The sequence below is a fragment of the Scyliorhinus torazame genome, chromosome X (genome assembly GCF_047496885.1).
Source record: "Scyliorhinus torazame isolate Kashiwa2021f chromosome X, sScyTor2.1, whole genome shotgun sequence".
NCBI classification, from domain to species: Eukaryota; Metazoa; Chordata; class Chondrichthyes; order Carcharhiniformes; family Scyliorhinidae; genus Scyliorhinus; species Scyliorhinus torazame.
The window spans coordinates 28,276,686-28,293,612 of record NC_092738.1 but is presented as its reverse complement, the minus strand read 5'-3'; the positions used below and the strand labels follow the sequence as shown (position 1 = coordinate 28,293,612).

General features: G+C 46.2%; 1 protein-coding gene across 4 annotated transcripts in view; it reads left to right on the top strand.

The window, feature by feature from the left end:
* The window catches only part of spats2 (spermatogenesis associated serine rich 2), a 172,787-nt gene that overhangs the window by 128,027 nt on the left and 27,833 nt on the right, over nt 1-16,927 (top strand). The window lies entirely within an intron of this gene.

Here is a 16,927-nt window from a genome sequence, read left to right as displayed (position 1 = left end):
CACTGCAGAAGTTCCTCAGGATCGTGTCCTAGGCCCAACCACCTCCAGCTGCTTCATCAGTTTCCTTCTCTATTATAAGACCGGAAGTGGGGATGTTCTCTGATGATTGCACAATATTCAGCATCATTCACGTCTCCTGAGATACTGAAGTAGTCCACGTCCATACGCAGCAAAACCTGGACGACATTCAGGCTTGGGCGAGGGCAGCACGGTGACGCAGTGGGTTAGCACTGCTGCCTCACGGCGCCGAGGTCCCAGGTTCGATCCTGGCTCTGGGTCACTGTCCGTGTGGAGCTTGCACATTCTCCCCGTGTTTGTGTGGGATTCGCACCCACAACCCAAAGATGTGCAGGGTAGGTGGATTGACTATGCTAAATTGCCCTCAATTATAAAAACTTTAAAAAAATAATTCGGGCTTGGGCTGATGTGGCAAGTCATTTGCGCTACACAAGTGCCAAGCAATGACCATCTTCAAGAAGAGAAAATCCAACCATTTTCCCTTGAGGTGCAATGCACTGTCATCACTGAATCCCCCATTATCAACGCCATTGACCAAAAACTGAAAAAGCAATAGTGTGGCTACAAGATCAGGTCAAAGGCTGGGAATTCTGCAGAGTGTTACTCACCTGACTCCCACAAGGCACAAGTCGGGGGAGCATGATGGAATACTCTCCACTTGACCGGATGAGTGCAGTTCCGACAACACTTCAAGCTCAGCATCATCCAGGACAATTCAGCCCCGCTTGACCAGCAGCCCATCCACCATCTTCAACATTCACTCATCGAAATAGAAAAGAAACCCTATTGCAGCCATTCGGCCCACCAGGTCTGCACCAACCCCCTGAAAGAGCACCCAACACCAACCCACTCCCCAGTCCGATCCCTGCAATTCCACCTAGGGGAAATTTAGCATATCCAATCCACCCAACCCGCAATTCTTTGGACTGGGGGAGGAAACCGGAGGACCCGGAGGAAACCCACGCAGACACTGGGAGACCGTGCAAACTCCACAGACCGTCACCGGAGGTCAGAATCGAACCCAAGTCCCTGGTGCTGTGAGGCAGCAGCACTAACCACTGTGCCACCACTGGCGTATAGTGGCAGCAGTGTAGACCATCTACAAGATGCACTGCAGTAACTCACCAAGAATGGGAATGAGAAACATACCAGCGATGATTGAGTGGTGGAGCAGACTCGATGGGCCGAATGGTCTAATTCTGCGCCTCTGTCTTGTGGTCTAACAGATGCTAGCCACACACCATCCTGACTTGGAAATATATCACTGTTCCTTCACTGTTGCAGGGTTAAAATCCTGGAACTCCCTCCCTGACAGGATATGGGTGCACCTACACCACCTTTGCACAGTAACTTCATTGCAGTGTTAATGTAAGCCTACTTGTGGCAATGAAGATTACTTTACTTTACATGGATTGCAGCGGTTCAAGAAGGCAGCTCACTACCACCAACTCTAGGTGGCCGAGCCAGCGACACATTCATGAAAGAATTAAATAATTATCTGTCAATCTCCATGAATGATGTCACAAACACCTCAAATAACCTTTTGAGATTTGAATCACTCCCTGTAATGCACTGTACTGCAGTACCTTCAACTGTCATTTAATCACAGATTTGATAAAAATGCAATGTAAATCAAATGTGTAAAATTCTGGAAGGCAAAACAGAACATTGTTGGAGTTCTGTCAACTCTTTAACTAATATTACTGATGAGAAACAATTTTAGCCTCCTAACCGAAGAACCATAAATGACACTGAACAAAATGTTTTGTTGGTGTATAATGACCTCTTTACACATACAGAAACTTGGTTACGTGGCAAATAGCAAACCATAGGAAAAATGACTGCAGCAGCCAACTCACCAAAGGGTGTGATTTTAATCACTTAATACTGAATCACTTAAAACTAGCATCTAGGTGATAGATGTTTTTTTCATTTTGCTGTTTGCCACATTTCCTCTAATTGGATTGTTGCCTTTATAATAACTCTGTGGTCCATGAGGTACACTCGCCATGATGGCACCATGCAGTAAAGTTATGGCAATTACCGGTGGATAGCATCCTCATGGGACAAACAAAAGAAATTTCAAACTAGTAAGTTGCAAGATCAGGAATGAAGTAGCTTTAATGACAAATAATTTAAAGGAATTTGATCTCCATTCGTAATTTTTTTTTCCAATTTTTAAAACAAACTCTTCTATTGAAAATCTGTGTTGTTTAATTAATTGCTGCCTGTGTCCAGATATCTCTGTGGAGTGAAGTGGCTAGCAGTGCACAATGCCACCATCTGGCCATAAATAAAATAAAGAAATTTAATACTGTTTTATCAAGTTTTGTTTTCTGAGGCATGGCTCATTTGACCCAATGGCTATTCTATTTCTGTGGGCCTGTATGTTAAAAGCCATTAAACCATTGAGCGAGATCACAACTGAACCCAAATCTGCCCTTCACCCAATGCACTTCCAGCTGGATAGCGATCAGAAGTTGTGTGCTAAAAGAACAAAGCTTAATGTAAACATTTTTGTTGACAGTGCAAATCTCATTAAATTATTTCAAACATTGAACAGCTGCCTTTTGAAAGTTGGATTGAAGATGAAGGCACCATCAAAAGGGTGGAACTGTGGAGAGAAGAAACAGAGGGCGCGAGATCTAACGGCCATGTTGCACCCGGAAAGCAGAACGCCTGGCGCAACGTGGCCGATAAATGACGGGAGACTATGCTCCCAGGATCTACCTGGCACGCTATGCCTCGCAAGATCTAGCACGATCTTGCGAGATGTCACGACACAGCTAATCTCACTCTAATATGAAAGTTCCCTGAGGTAACCAAAGTGTTGGGATCTATCCTCTTCACCTTGGAGATCTTGGGCAGGCACCGTTCAGTACTGGACTCCACAAACGGGGACCAGAGTGAGTTGTGTGGGGGGGTGGTGGTGTCGGGTGTCGCATTGGGAGCTCGAGAGATCAGGACGCCACCTGCACTGATGAGTTGCGGCGAGCGGGGCTCCTCTGTGTAGGAAACGGGACTAAGTGCAGTCTTGGCCACGTGTTCCCCACAACTAATCGGAGTCACATCAGATAGCGTTGTGTTTCCCGGCACTTGCAATCATTTTCTCTCATGGTTTGGGGATTCCTGGACATCAAACGGAACTTTGTGCTCTAGCACAACACTTTGTAATGCCCAGGTGTGCCTGATGTATTCTCTGAAACATCTTGAGTCGAGGGTTCAGCACTAGTTTGAGGCAAGTTTTGGTATTTTCAACCTTGCTGCTTTAGTTAATACCCTCGCTTAAACATGCACAACTGACCATATGACCATCAAAATGAGAACACCTTCCCCACCCACTGGCACTATTTAAAGGGAACATCAACAATGTCAAGGGTAGAAGCTTAGAACTTTGCATTAGCTCTTGTTAGTCGATGAATGGGTGAGCTGTCTTATGGGGAAAGGTTGGACAAGCTAGGCTTGTATCCACTGGAGTTAAGAAAAGTAAGAGGAAACTTGATTGAATCATGTAAGATGCTATTGACTGGGTGGATGTGGAGAGGATGTTTCCTCTTGTGGAAGAATCAAGAACGAGGGGGTCACCCATTTAAAACTGGTTCGAGGGGCTGAATGACCCACTCGTGCTCCTTGTTCTTCTGCAAGTACTGGGGGGGGAATTCTTCATTGGATGACTGTTCTTCCTCCGGAGGAGAATTGCAACCAATTTACCACCCCCTGGGAGCACAAATTGGTTTGCAATTCGGTATCCCTCGCCATGCAATTTTATGCAACACAAGGAATTTATTTTCATGCAGTGAGCAGTTATGGTCTGGAATACACTGCTTATAGAATCATAGACTTTGCAGTGCAGAAGGAGACCATTCGGCCCATCGAGTCTGCACCGGCCCTTGGAAAGAGCACCCCACTTAAGCCCACATCTCCACACCACCCAGGTCTCTGATGGTGAATTCAGGTTCAATTGAAGCATTCAGAATGGAATTGGACTGTCACCTGAAAAGGAAGAATGTGCAGGAATACAGGGAGGGGTGGGAGAATGACACAAAGTTCATTCATAGAACAGATATTACTGAATCTCTGCACATTCTTCATCTGCTTTGTGTGCCTTTCGAATTTCATTTAGACTCTGTTGTTACTGGGAGAGAATTTGTGGTCAATGAGAAGCATAGGACTCCACATCGTCAACAAATGTATGCCCTCGTGTTCAAGCTTTTCTCTTTTTTTTATAAATATTTTATTGAAAATTTTTGGTCAACCAACACAGTACATTGTGCATCCTTTACACAATATTATAACAACACAAATAACAATGACCTATTTTATAAACAAAAAATGAATAAATAATAAATAACAAAAATGAAAACTAACCCTAATTGGCAACTGCCTTATCACAAGTAACACTCTCCAAAAATATAATTTAACAGTCCAATATATAATTATCTGTCGCAACGACCTATACATATTATACAGTATATATTAACAACCCTGAGAGTCCTTCTGGTTCCTCCCCCCCCCCCCCCCCCCCCCCCCCCGATCCTGGGCTGCTGCTGCTGCCTTTTTTCCATTCCATCTATCTTTCTGCGAGGTATTCGACGAACGGTTGCCACCGCCTGGTGAACCCTTGAGCCGACCCCCTTAGAACGAACTTAATCCGCTCTAGCTTTATAAACCCCGCCATGTCATTTATCCAGGTCTCCACCCCCGGGGGCTTGACTTCTTTCCACATTAACAATATCCTGCGCCGGGCTACGAGGGACGCAAAGGCCAAAACATCGGCCTCTCTCGCCTCCTGCACTCCCAGCTCTTGTGCAACCCCAAATATAGCTTGGTTCGACCCGGATCCCCACTACTTTTGAAAGCACCTTTGTCACCCCCATCCGAAACCCCTGTAGTGCCGGGCATGACCAAAACATATGGGTATGATTCGCTGGGCTTCTCGAGCACCTCGCACACCTATCCTCCACCCCAAAAAATTTACTGAGCCGTGCTCCAGTCATATGCGCCCTGTGTAATACCTTAAACTGAATCAGGCTTAGCCTGGCACACGAGGACGACGAGTTTACCCTGCTTAGGGCATCTGCCCACAGCCCCTCCTCGATCTCCTCCCCCAGCTCTTCTTCCCATTTCCCTTTTAGTTCATCTACCATAGTCTCCCCTTCGTCCCTCATTTCCCTATATATATATCTGACACCTTACCATCTCCCACCCATGTCTTTGAGATCATTCTGTCCTGCACCTCTTGTGTCGGGAGCTGCGGGAATTCCCTCACCTGTTGCCTCGCAAAAGCCCTCAGTTGCATATACCTGAATGCATTCCCTTGGGGCAACCCATGTTTCTCGGTCAGCGCTCCCAGACTCGCGAACTTCCCATCCACAAACAGATCTTTCAGTTGCGTTATTCCTGCTCTTTGCCACATTCCATATCCCCCATCCATTCCCATCGGGGCAAACCTATGGTTGTTTCTTATCGGGGACCCCCCCAAGGCTCCAGTCTTTCCCCTATGCCGTCTCCATTGTCCCCAAATCTTCAGTGTAGCCACCACCACCGGGCTTGTGGTGTAGTTCCTCGGTGAGAACGGCAATGGGGCTGTCACCATAGCCTGTAGGCTGGTCCCCCTACAGGACGCCCTCTCTAATCTCTTCCACGCCGCTCCCTCCTCCTCTCCCATCCACTTACTCACCATTGAAATATTAGCGGCCCAATAATACTCACTTAGGCTCGGTAGTGCCAGCCCCCCCCTATCCCTGCTATGCTGTAAGAATCCCTTCCTCACTCTCGGGGTCTTCCTGGCCCACACAAAACCCATGATGCTCTTTTCAATCCTTTTTAAAAAAGCCTTCGTGATCACCACCGGGAGGCACTGAAACACAAAGAGGAATCTCGGGAGGACCACCATCTTAACCGCCTGCACCCTCCCTGCCAGTGACAGGGATACCATATCCCATCTCTTGAAATCCTCCTCCATTTGTTCCACCAACAGCGTTAAATTTAACCTATGCAATGTGCCCCAATTCTTGGCTATCTGGATCCCCAGGTAACGAAAGTCCCTTGTTACCTTACTCAACGGTAGGTCCTCTATTTCTCTACTCTGCTCCCCTGGATGCACCACAAACAACTCACTTTTCCCCATGTTCAATTTATACCCTGAAAAATCCCCAAACTCCCCAAGTATCCGCATTATTTCTGGCATCCCCTCCGCCGGGTCTGCCACGTATAGTAGCAAATCATCCGCATACAAAGATACCCGGTGTTCTTCTCCTCCTCTAAGTACTCCCCTCCACTTCTTGGAACCCCTCAACGCTATCGCCAGGGGCTCAATCGCCAGTGCAAACAATAATGGGGACAGAGGGCATCCCTGCCTTGTCCCTCTATGGAGCCGAAAATATGCAGATCCCCGTCCATTCGTGACCACGCTCGCCATCGGGGCCCTATACAACAGCTGCACCCATCTAACATACCCCTCTCCAAAACCAAATCTCCTCAACACCTCCCACAAATAATCCCACTCCACTCTATCAAATGCTTTCTCGGCATCCATCGCCACTACTATCTCCGTTTCCCCCTCTGGTGGGGCCATCATCATTACCCCTAACAGCCTCCGTATATTCGTGTTCAGCTGTCTCCCCTTCACAAACCCAGTTTGGTCCTCGTGGACCACCCCCGGGACACATTCCTCTATTCTCATTGCCATTACCTTGGCCAGGATCTTGGCATCTACATTTAGGAGGGAAATAGGTCTATAGGACCCGCATTGTAGCGGGTCCTTTTCCTTCTTTAAGAGAAGCGATATCGTTGCTTCAGGCATAGTCGGGGGCAGTTGTCCCCTTTCCTTTGCCTCATTAAAGGTCCTCGTCAATACCGGGGCGAGCAAGTCCACATATTTTCTATAGAATTCGACTGGGAATCCATCCGGTCCCGGGGCCTTTCCCGCCTGCATGCTCCTAATTCCTTTCACCACTTCTTCTACCTCGATCTGTGCTCCCAGTCCCACCCTTTCCTGCTCTTCCACCTTGGGAAATTCCAGCCGATCCAAGAAGTCCATCATTCTCTCCCTCCCATCCGGGGGTTGGGCTTCATATAATTTTTTATAAAATGTCTTGAACACTCCATTCACTCTCTCCGCTCCCCGCTCCATCTCTCCTTCCTCATCCCTCACTCCCCCTATTTCCCTCGCTGCTCCCCTTTTCCTCAATTGGTGTGCCAGCAACCTGCTCGCCTTCTTCCCATATTCGTACTGTACACCCTGTGCCTTCCTCCATTGTGCCTCTGCAGTGCCCGTAGTCAGCAAGTCAAATTCTACATGTAGCCTTTGCCTTTCCCTGTACAGTCCCTCCTCCGGTGCTTCCGCATATTGTCTGTCCACCCTCAAAAGTTCTTGCAGCAACCGCTCCCGTTCCTTACTCTCCTGCTTCCCTTTATGTGCCCTTATTGATATCAGCTCCCCTCTAACCACCGCCTTCAGCGCCTCCCAGACCACTCCCACCTGGACCTCCCCATTATCATTGAGTTCCAAGTACTTTTCAGTGCACCCCCTCACCCTTGGACACACCCCCTCATTTGCCATTAGTCCCATGTCCATTCTCCAGGGTGGGCGCCCTCCTGTTTCCTCCCCTATCTCCAAGTCCACCCAGTGTGGAGCGTGATCCGAAATGGCTATAGCCGTATACTCCGTTCCCCTCACCTTCGGGATCAACGCCCTTCCCAGCAAAAAAAGTCTATTCGCGAGTAGACTTTATGGACATAGGAGAAAAACGAGAACTCCTTACTCCTAGGTCTGCTAAATCTCCACGGGTCTACACCTCCCATCTGCTCCATAAAATCTTTAAGTACCTTGGCTGCTGCCGGCCTCCTTCCAGTCCTGGACTTCGACCTATCCAGCCCTGGTTCCAACACCGTATTAAAATCTCCCCCCATTATCAGCTTTCCCATCTCTAGGTCCGGAATGCGTCCTAGCATCCGCCTCATAAAATTGGCATCATCCCAGTTCGGGGCATATACGTTTACCAAAACCACCGTCTCCCCCTGTAGTTTGCCACTCACCATCACGTATCTGCCCCCGTTATCCGCCACTATAGTCTTTGCCTCGAACATTACCCGCTTCCCCACTAATATAGCCACCCCCCTGTTTTTCGCATCTAGCCCCGAATGGAACACCTGCCCCACCCATCCTTTGCGTAGCCTAACCTGGTCTATCAGTTTCAGGTGCGTTTCCTGTAACATAACCACATCTGCCTTAAGTTTCTTAAGGTGTGCGAGTACCCGTGCCCACTTTATCGGCCCGTTCAGCCCTCTCACGTTCCACGCGTGATCAGCCGGGTTGGGGGGCTTCCTACCCCCCCCTTGTCGATTAGCCATCCCCTTTTTCCAGCTCCTCACCCGGTTCCCACGCAGCTGTATCTCCCCCAGGCGGTGCCCACCCCCCCGCCCATCCCCTCCCATACCAGCTCCCCCCTCTCCCTAGCAGCAGCAACCCAGTAATTCAGTAATTCTCCTCCCCCCCCCCCCCCCCCCCCCCCCCCCCGCTAGCGTAATTACTCCCCCCATGTTGCTCCCAGAAGTCAGCAAACTCTGGCCGACCTCGGCTTCCCCCCGTGACCTTGGCTCGCACCGTGCGACGCCCCCTCCTTCCTGCTTCTCTATTCCCGCCATGATTATCATAGCGCGGGAACCAAGCCCGCGCTTCTCCCTTGGCCCCGCCCCCAATGGCCAACGCCCCATCTCCTCCACCTCCCCTCCTCCCCCCCATCACCACCTGTGGAAGAGAGAAAAGGTACCACATCGCAGGATTAGTACATAAAACTCCTCTTTCCCCCCCTTTTTAACCCCCCTCTTCGCCCCCCACATTCGCCCCACCACTTTGTTCGAACGTTCTTTTTAATAACCCGCTCATTCCAGTTTTTCTTCCACAATAAAAGTCCACGCCTCATCCGCCGTCTCAAAGTAGTGGTGCCTCCCTCGATATGTGACCCACTGTCTTGCCGGTTGCAGCATTCCAAATTTTATCTTCTTTTTATGAAGCACCGCCTTGGCCCGATTAAAGCTCGCCCTCCTTCTCGCCACCTCCGCACTCCAGTCTTGATAAACGCGGATCACCGCGTTCTCCCATTTACTGCTCCGAGTTTTCTTTGCCCATCTAAGGACCATTTCTCTATCCTTAAAACGGAGGAATCTCACCACTATGGCTCTGGGAATTTCTCCTGCTCTCGGTCCTCGCACCATCACTCAGTATGCTCCCTCCACCTCCAACGGACCCGCCGGGGCCTCCGCTCCCATTAACGAGTGCAGCATCGTGCTCACATATGCCCCGACGTCCGCTCCCTCCGCACCTTCAGGAAGACCAAGAATCCTCAGGTTGTTCCTCCTTGCGTTGTTCTCCAGTGCCTCCAACCTTTCCACACATTGTTTCTGATGTGCCTCATGCGTCTCCGTCTTCACCACCAGGCCCTGTATGTCGTCCTTATTCTCGGCTGCCTTTGCCTTCACGACCCGAAGCTCCCGCTCCTGGGTCTTTTGTTCCTCCTTTAGCCCTTCGATCGCCTGTAGTATCGGGGCCAACAGCTCTTTCTTCATTTCCTTTTTGAGCTCTTCCACACAGCATTTCAAGAACTCTTGTTGTTCAGGGCCCCATGTTAAACTGCCACCTTCCGACGCCATCTTGGTTTTTGCTTGCCTTCCTTGCCGCTGTTCTAAAGGATCCACTGCAATCCGGCCACTTTTTCCATCCGTATCCAGGGGGGATTCCCTTCTGGTTTACCGCACAGTGTTTTTAGCCGTCAAAATTGCCGTTGGGGCTCCTATCAAGAGCCCAAAAGTCCGTTTCACCGGGAGCTGCCGAAACGTGCGACTCAGCTGGTCATCGCCGCACCCGGAAGCCGTGTTCAAGCTTTTCAACTGCCACTGTTGTTGCTTTCTTTGTGTATATTCAGTTGTGACATCAATTCTCATCAATGTCAATCGTAAACTTCATGTAATTGGCAAACATCTCACAGGCCCATGGAGCTGCTCGTGCTTAATTTTCAATTAGTGTACCTTTGTGCTGTTTCATTCAGTGATTGAGATACTGGTCTGTGTTTACCATATCTGAATTTGAACAGTTACTGCCCCTAATCCGGTTGATGATGCATCTGCAACAACTATCGTAGTCCGTTCTGGATCCTCGTGAGCCAGTATGGTGGAAGGAGCATCTCTTTTTATATTAAATAGTAAACAATATTTGTTTTTCTTTCCAACACCATGCTTGGTCTTGCCTAAGCAATGTCGCAGTGGTTCATTTACATCTGCCAGTTTAGGCAAGAACCTTCCTACCTGATTGACCATTTCCATGAAGCGCTGAAGCTCCATAGCTGGAACATCTTTGCCTTGGTTTTGTGACGATCAGCCCTGATGAGTGTCCCAGAAATGTAATGGTTTGTTGGAAGAGCTACATTTATTATTATTAAGAGTTAGTCCTGCTTTTTTTCCCAAGCATTGCAACACTGCTTTCGCTCGTGCATTGTGTTCCGGTTTAGTGAACCCATGGATCAGGATGTTAGCCACATGGCAGATAACCCCTTCTAATCCTTCTAACATGCCCGTCATCGACCCCTGAAAAATCTCTGATGCTGATGTAATACCAAAGAGTAGTCAATTAATGCGATATCTCCCAAATGGTATGATGAATGTAGTCAGTAGTTTGGATTCCTTGTCCAAATGTAGTTGCCAAAGACCACTGTTTGCATCTCGATTGGTTACAAATTGTGCTTTTCGCTAGCTTTGCGAGACCCTTATCACAGACTTCCCTTTCCACAGCTTTGTTTAACTTTTGATTTGATTCATTTGTGGGTGTCGCTGGCTACACCAGCATGTATTGCCCATCCCTAATTGTCCTTGAGAAGGTGGTGGTGAGCTGCCTTCTTGAACTGCTGCAGTCCATGTGGTGTAGGTACACGCATTGCGATGTTAGGGAGGGAGTTGATTTTGACCCAGCGATAAGCGAATGAACGGCGATATATTTCCAAGTCAGGATGGTGAGTGACTTGGAGGGGAACTTCAGATGGCGGTATTCCCATGTGTCTGCTGCCCTTGTCCTTCTAGGTGGTTGTGGATTTGGAAGATGCTGCCTCAGAAGACTTGGTGAGTTTCTACAGTGCATCTTGTAGACGGTACACACACGGCTGCTGTGCATTGGTGGTGGAGGAAGTGAATGTTTGTGGAAGGGGTGCCAGTCAAGCGGGGCTGCTTTGTCCTGGATGGTGTTGAGCTTCTTGAGTGTTGTTGGAGTTGCACACATCCAGGCAAGTGGAGAATATTCCATCACACTCCTGACTTGGCATCATGTAGATCAGGCATTGTCAAACTCGGGGGCGCGACCCGGAGGTGGGTCGCGGGCGGGTGTCGGGAGGGTCGCGGAGCCGTCCGCCGCGGCGCTCCCGATCACGCAAATCTGTGCGCAACAGCCGCAGCAGCCGGCAGTTAATAACGCCGGCTTCAAGGGGCCTTCAAATTGGCCGTGAACGTGTTAAAAAAAAATGCTGCCGAACTGCATTACAAAAAAAATGCTGCCGAACACGCATGCGCAGTGGAGCCGCTTTTCTTTTTAAATGGCCGCAGCTTTTTGTTTTACAAGTTCGGGGCAGTTTTATTCATTTTTTTTTACAATTTCGGGGTGGGGGGGGGTTTATTTGATAAAATTTTACAGGAACAAAATGCAGAACTTTGGACAGATGGAAACTCCATACTTTCCGACACCTTCATCCAACAGGTTCCATTGGAGGAGCGTGTACGAGGGCCAAAGGGACCCAAAATCATTTCCTCCATTTTTGTCAGCAGCAAACAAGGCAAGAGAAAATGGTGGGTCGCGAAGGTCGGCCGGCGTGGGTCGTGAAGGTTGAGCGGTTGGTAAAAATGGGTCCCCGGAAAAAAAGTTCGAAGAACACTGATGTAGATGGTGGACAGGCTTTGGGAGTCAGGAGGTGCATTACTTGCTGCAGAATTCCCAGCCTCTGACCTGCTCTTGTAGCCACAGTATTGATATGGCTGGTCCAGTTCAGTTTGTGGTCAATGGTAACCACCTTGATGTTAATAGTGGGGGATTCGGCAGTGGTAATGTCATTGAATGTCCTGGAGTGATGGTTAGTAATAATAATAATCGCTTATTGTCACAAGTAGGCTTCAATGAAGTTACTGTGAAAAGCCCCTAGTCGCCACATTCTGGTGCCTGTTCAGGGAGGCCGGTACGGGAATTGAACCCGCGCTGCTGGCCTTGTTCTGCATTACAAGCCAGCTGTTTAGCCCCTGTGCTAAACCAGCCCCTAGATTTTCTCTCGTTGGAGATGGTCATTGCCTGGCACTTGCTGGCGCGAATGTAACTTGCCACTTGTCAGCCCAGGCCTGGATATTGTCTAGTCTTGCTGCATTTGGGCATGGACTGCTTCATTACCTGCAGAGTCACGGATGGTGCTGAACATTGTGCAGCCATCAGCAAACATCCCCACTTTCTGACCTTATGGAAGGGAGGTCATTGATGAAGCAGCTGAAGATAGTTGGACCTAGGATACTACCCTGGGGAACCTCTGGATAGTGTCCTCAGTGTGAAGGCAACACAGATTTGCAATAGCCATTTGGTTTCAGTACTGGAATCCTAATGAAACACCAGCTTGGAAGGTTCCGTACAGGTGCGTCAGGAAATAATATTTGTGGATATTAGAAACAAAGTATTGCTTTAAGTAAGTGTAATTTTGTGTGTTTCTGTATGAGAAACAGTTAAACCTTTAGTCAGCTCCATGTTAAACAAAGGTCCCTCATGTCTGTGGGTTTTGGTTTAAGTTCAAACTGATCCATGCCTCTCTTTTTAAAAAAAAAAAGTTACGATCTGTTAAGCAAGGATTCCATTCTAGGACCTGACTGTCCAGTGTAACAGTGATACATCTATTGAACTTCACCCTTTCTATGATGGTGTTCCTTCTGAGTCTGAATATATATCAATGACGTCTATAACGTCTTTGTCGCCGTTTCTTAATTTATTCCCTGTTTGACCATTACATTGTCTGCACTACTGCCTATGGCGTAGAGAAGCAGTTCTATACCTGTCAAAGCTACAAAACCAATTCTACCACTTCTTGGCTTGATCCGTGCCTTCCACGTGGTTAAAACACTTTGGCCAGGGTAAACCTTTCTCCATGGCCTTTCTACACTTGAGCCTTTCTTCGAGTGCTATTGCTGTTTTTCCCCACACTGTTCTTTTCTAGCCGTTATTTCTCTGGGCTCTTTACTTGGTGCTTTGTTCATTGTATTTTCCACCGTCACCACCTGTTATCTCTGTTGTGGGTGTTAGATTAGATTGTCCTTGGTTAGGATCAATAGAGATTGCTGAATGCAAGGCTGTTGGCAAACTTTACCTTTTATTGAACACCCTTGTAACTATGTACAGTACAAAACTATGTACAGTACAAGGTTTCACACAGGAAGAGGCGGCACCGTGGCGCGGAGGACCCAGGTTCGATCGCGGCTCTGGGTCACTGTCTGTGTGGAGTTTGCACATTCTACCCGTGTCTGCGTGGGTTTCGCCCACACAACCCAAAGATGTGCCGGATTGGCCATACTAAATTGCCCCTTTATTGGGGGGAAATAATAATTGGGCAGTTTAAATTTATTTTTAAAAAGGTTTCATAAAGACCTCAGGCACAGTTTGGCAGAACTAAGACTTTGGGGGGGGGGGGGTGAACGTACACGCAGATGTGTATGTATAGTACAGGAATGTTGAAATATACAGAAAATTCTGGTGATGAACATTTTGATATGAGCTTATCAATCTCACTGGAACAAGGCGCAGCAATCTGGAATGTGTTCTGTTAACCAAACCCCATTCTATTTCCATGGCATCTTTTACTGATTCCTGGTATTCGCCTCCATATTGTGAATGCCTATCATTTCACATGCCAGAACTCTTTACCCTAATACTTTGTATTTTCTGAGAAAGCAATAATCCCAGAAAAGCACACATTGCAGAGGTTCGCTATACCCGAGTGCCGCCTTAAAATTCTGAGCTTTTGTAGCCTTCTCTTCACTCAGCACACACACTCAGACTTTGTTACTGTGTTTTGAACATTGATATCATTTGAACATCCTGGAATTCTAATGCCACCTTTTTTTGTGATAAAATTTGGCAAAATGCTAATACTATTTTCCCATGTGGATGAGATTACAGCTATTTAACATATAAGTAATGGAGACTGACCGCACTAGTAAGTGAATGAAGTATTGTGGTAGTGTGTCTGTTCTGCTCTCAATACATGTTCAACAAGAAAGACTTTTGTCACAACATTTACCACAAGTTGGTTCTGCATTTGATATCAACAATGTGCCAGGCAGATCTTATCAAGGTTTATTCTAGAAGAAAATGACGGGAATGATCACAAAACATTTTATATTAATTTGGTTGGTTGACTACGAGCTCCCTTTTATATTTAGGGGACTCTATTCTTGCAAAGCACTGCACTTAATCTCTGCACTGAAAATTACTTAGCAGTTAGGGTACTAGACTACCAGCCTACAGGTTGTAAGTTCAAATACCACCAGTTGTGAAATTGAATTTTTTTAAATATCCATAAAGCGAAAACCCAACTGACTTGCCAATCCATATTCTTCCAGTGAGGGAACCTGTCACTACACATGGACACTGGTCCCTCAACACATGATTGATTCTTACCGATAAGCAATTAACATTTGACAGTGAGACGCATTGTTGGAGCAGAGATGAGGGAGCTTAACTCTGCACTATACAGGATATGCTTGATACTGATGTTGGGTGATTGAAGTGGGAGAACAAAAGTTCTATTCCCTAATGCTAATTTAATCCTTACAAAAGTCACGCTTTTAAAGAAAAGGGTTTGATAAAAATGTGATTCCTGTAGTTCTACTTACTGTGCTTTAACTAATATTTCACTGGCGGTGTGATAATTTTTTTTGAAGTTCTTCGATTTCCCCTGTGCAAAGCAGTGGTTCAAATGTTTGTGTTCTTCAAAAATTTATGTCATGAATTTGGACACATTTTTGTCAGGTCAGTGTAAATTGTACATTTCCTACTTTTCTTTTTGCTCCTGTGCCATGCCACTATGAACCTCTTGTGATGCAAACAACTGTATATCTATCGTGTTACTGAAAGCTTTTCCATTTTTATTTTAAGTGAAGTACCAGGCTATTGACTGAATACTAAATTAATGTAATCATGTTCAGATATCTTTTTAAAACACAGGATTTCATTAAAGCTTTGAAATCACTCCCTGATGGATGTTTTGTAGCACACCTGATAATTGATGCTATAATGAAGTTTTTCATTGCAGTTATGGTGTACTGCATTTTATCATTGGGTTTTGAAAGTATTTCTCATCATACTCAGCTATTGATTGTTCACAGGCAAAATGTTGGAAAGCAACTTTCATCAGCTGATTATGACCCAAGTATATTCTGTGGCGAACCATTGATACAAAGTGAATTACAAGGTATTCAGATAATCCAACCCACAGGAGAAAATTTTAAACAGTGTACGAATGACACCTTTTTCAGATTGCATTTGTGTTTCATTGTTTGAAGTGAATAATTCATTCCCTCATTCTGCAAGTTACCCCTTTGTTTAGTCTAGTCAGGTTCGGTGAGGATCATGATGCTGGGTGTAAAACATTTATTGCTGCAATTTAGTTGCCTGAGGAGTGGTATCAAGTTGTGATTAGGAAGAAAGAGCTCTAGCCTGTTCAGGTCATCCGAATTCTGAATAGAAATGTTGCTGCTCTCATATTAAATATTGTAACCTTTTCGAGTAAGGTAAAACAAATTGGGTTATTGGTTTGCATTCTACTTTTATTCTCCAGCTCGGGAACATGACTATTGGTATTTAACAATTGCGATGATTTGGGGTCAGCATGGTGGCACAGTGGTTAGCACTTCTGCCTCACGGCACCGAGGACCTGGGTTTAATCCTAGCCCCGGGTCACTGTCCGTGTGGAATTTACACATTCTCCCCGTGTCTGTGAGGGTCTCACCCCATCAACCCAAAGGTGTGCAGGGTAGGTGGATTGGCCACGCTAAATTGCCCCTTAATTGGGAAAAAAAAACATTGCCATGATTTCAAATCTATAAAGTTACTCTGAATTCAGTTATACATTGATTTTTGGTTCACTAGAAATTGGTCACCAATATTTGCATAAGGACATCTGGAATAAATGGCATTGGAAAATCGCTTCTACATATTAAAGTAATCAGAGATCCATCATCCAATTCATGATCACCACTAAACCTATGGGAGTCCAGAGGAAGATCCTGCCCTGAATCTTCTGATAAGCATGCGACGTTAAGCAGTTTACAATTCATATAAAATATTTAGGTTCTCTGGGGCTTTATTGGTTGCGAAACGATTTTTAATGTTTTAAAAATCCTGCATTCTCTTTCTAATTATCAGGTCAGTGTTATTTGACCTGTACTTTATTATGAATCATATTGACAGAGGTACAAAATCTATTGAAACAACTACATGTTTTTGCTGTGCATCATCCCAGTTCTTCCACCATTTTTTCCCAAGTCCCACCACTCCATTTTGTATAATCATCCAAAGCTTTAATCCCTATTTGAAAACTGTTCATTTCAATGTCAAGAGCTCAGAGATGAAAATTCTGTTTTGTTTCCCACAATGTCAGCTTCTTTTAAAAAGCAACCTTTCCATAGATTACACGTTGCAGCTATTTTAAATGTATTGAACGTTTGTAAATTAAGTTTGTTGCAACAGAAAGAAAAAGGAATAAAATACTTGACTGGTATCGCAATTCTCAATCCTTTATAACATTTCTCAAATGTTACTCTTTTAAAAATTTGTTCTCCATCCTTTTCTAATTTTCACTTAAGCGGTTACAATATGATTTAAACCTTTCATGATTAGGGA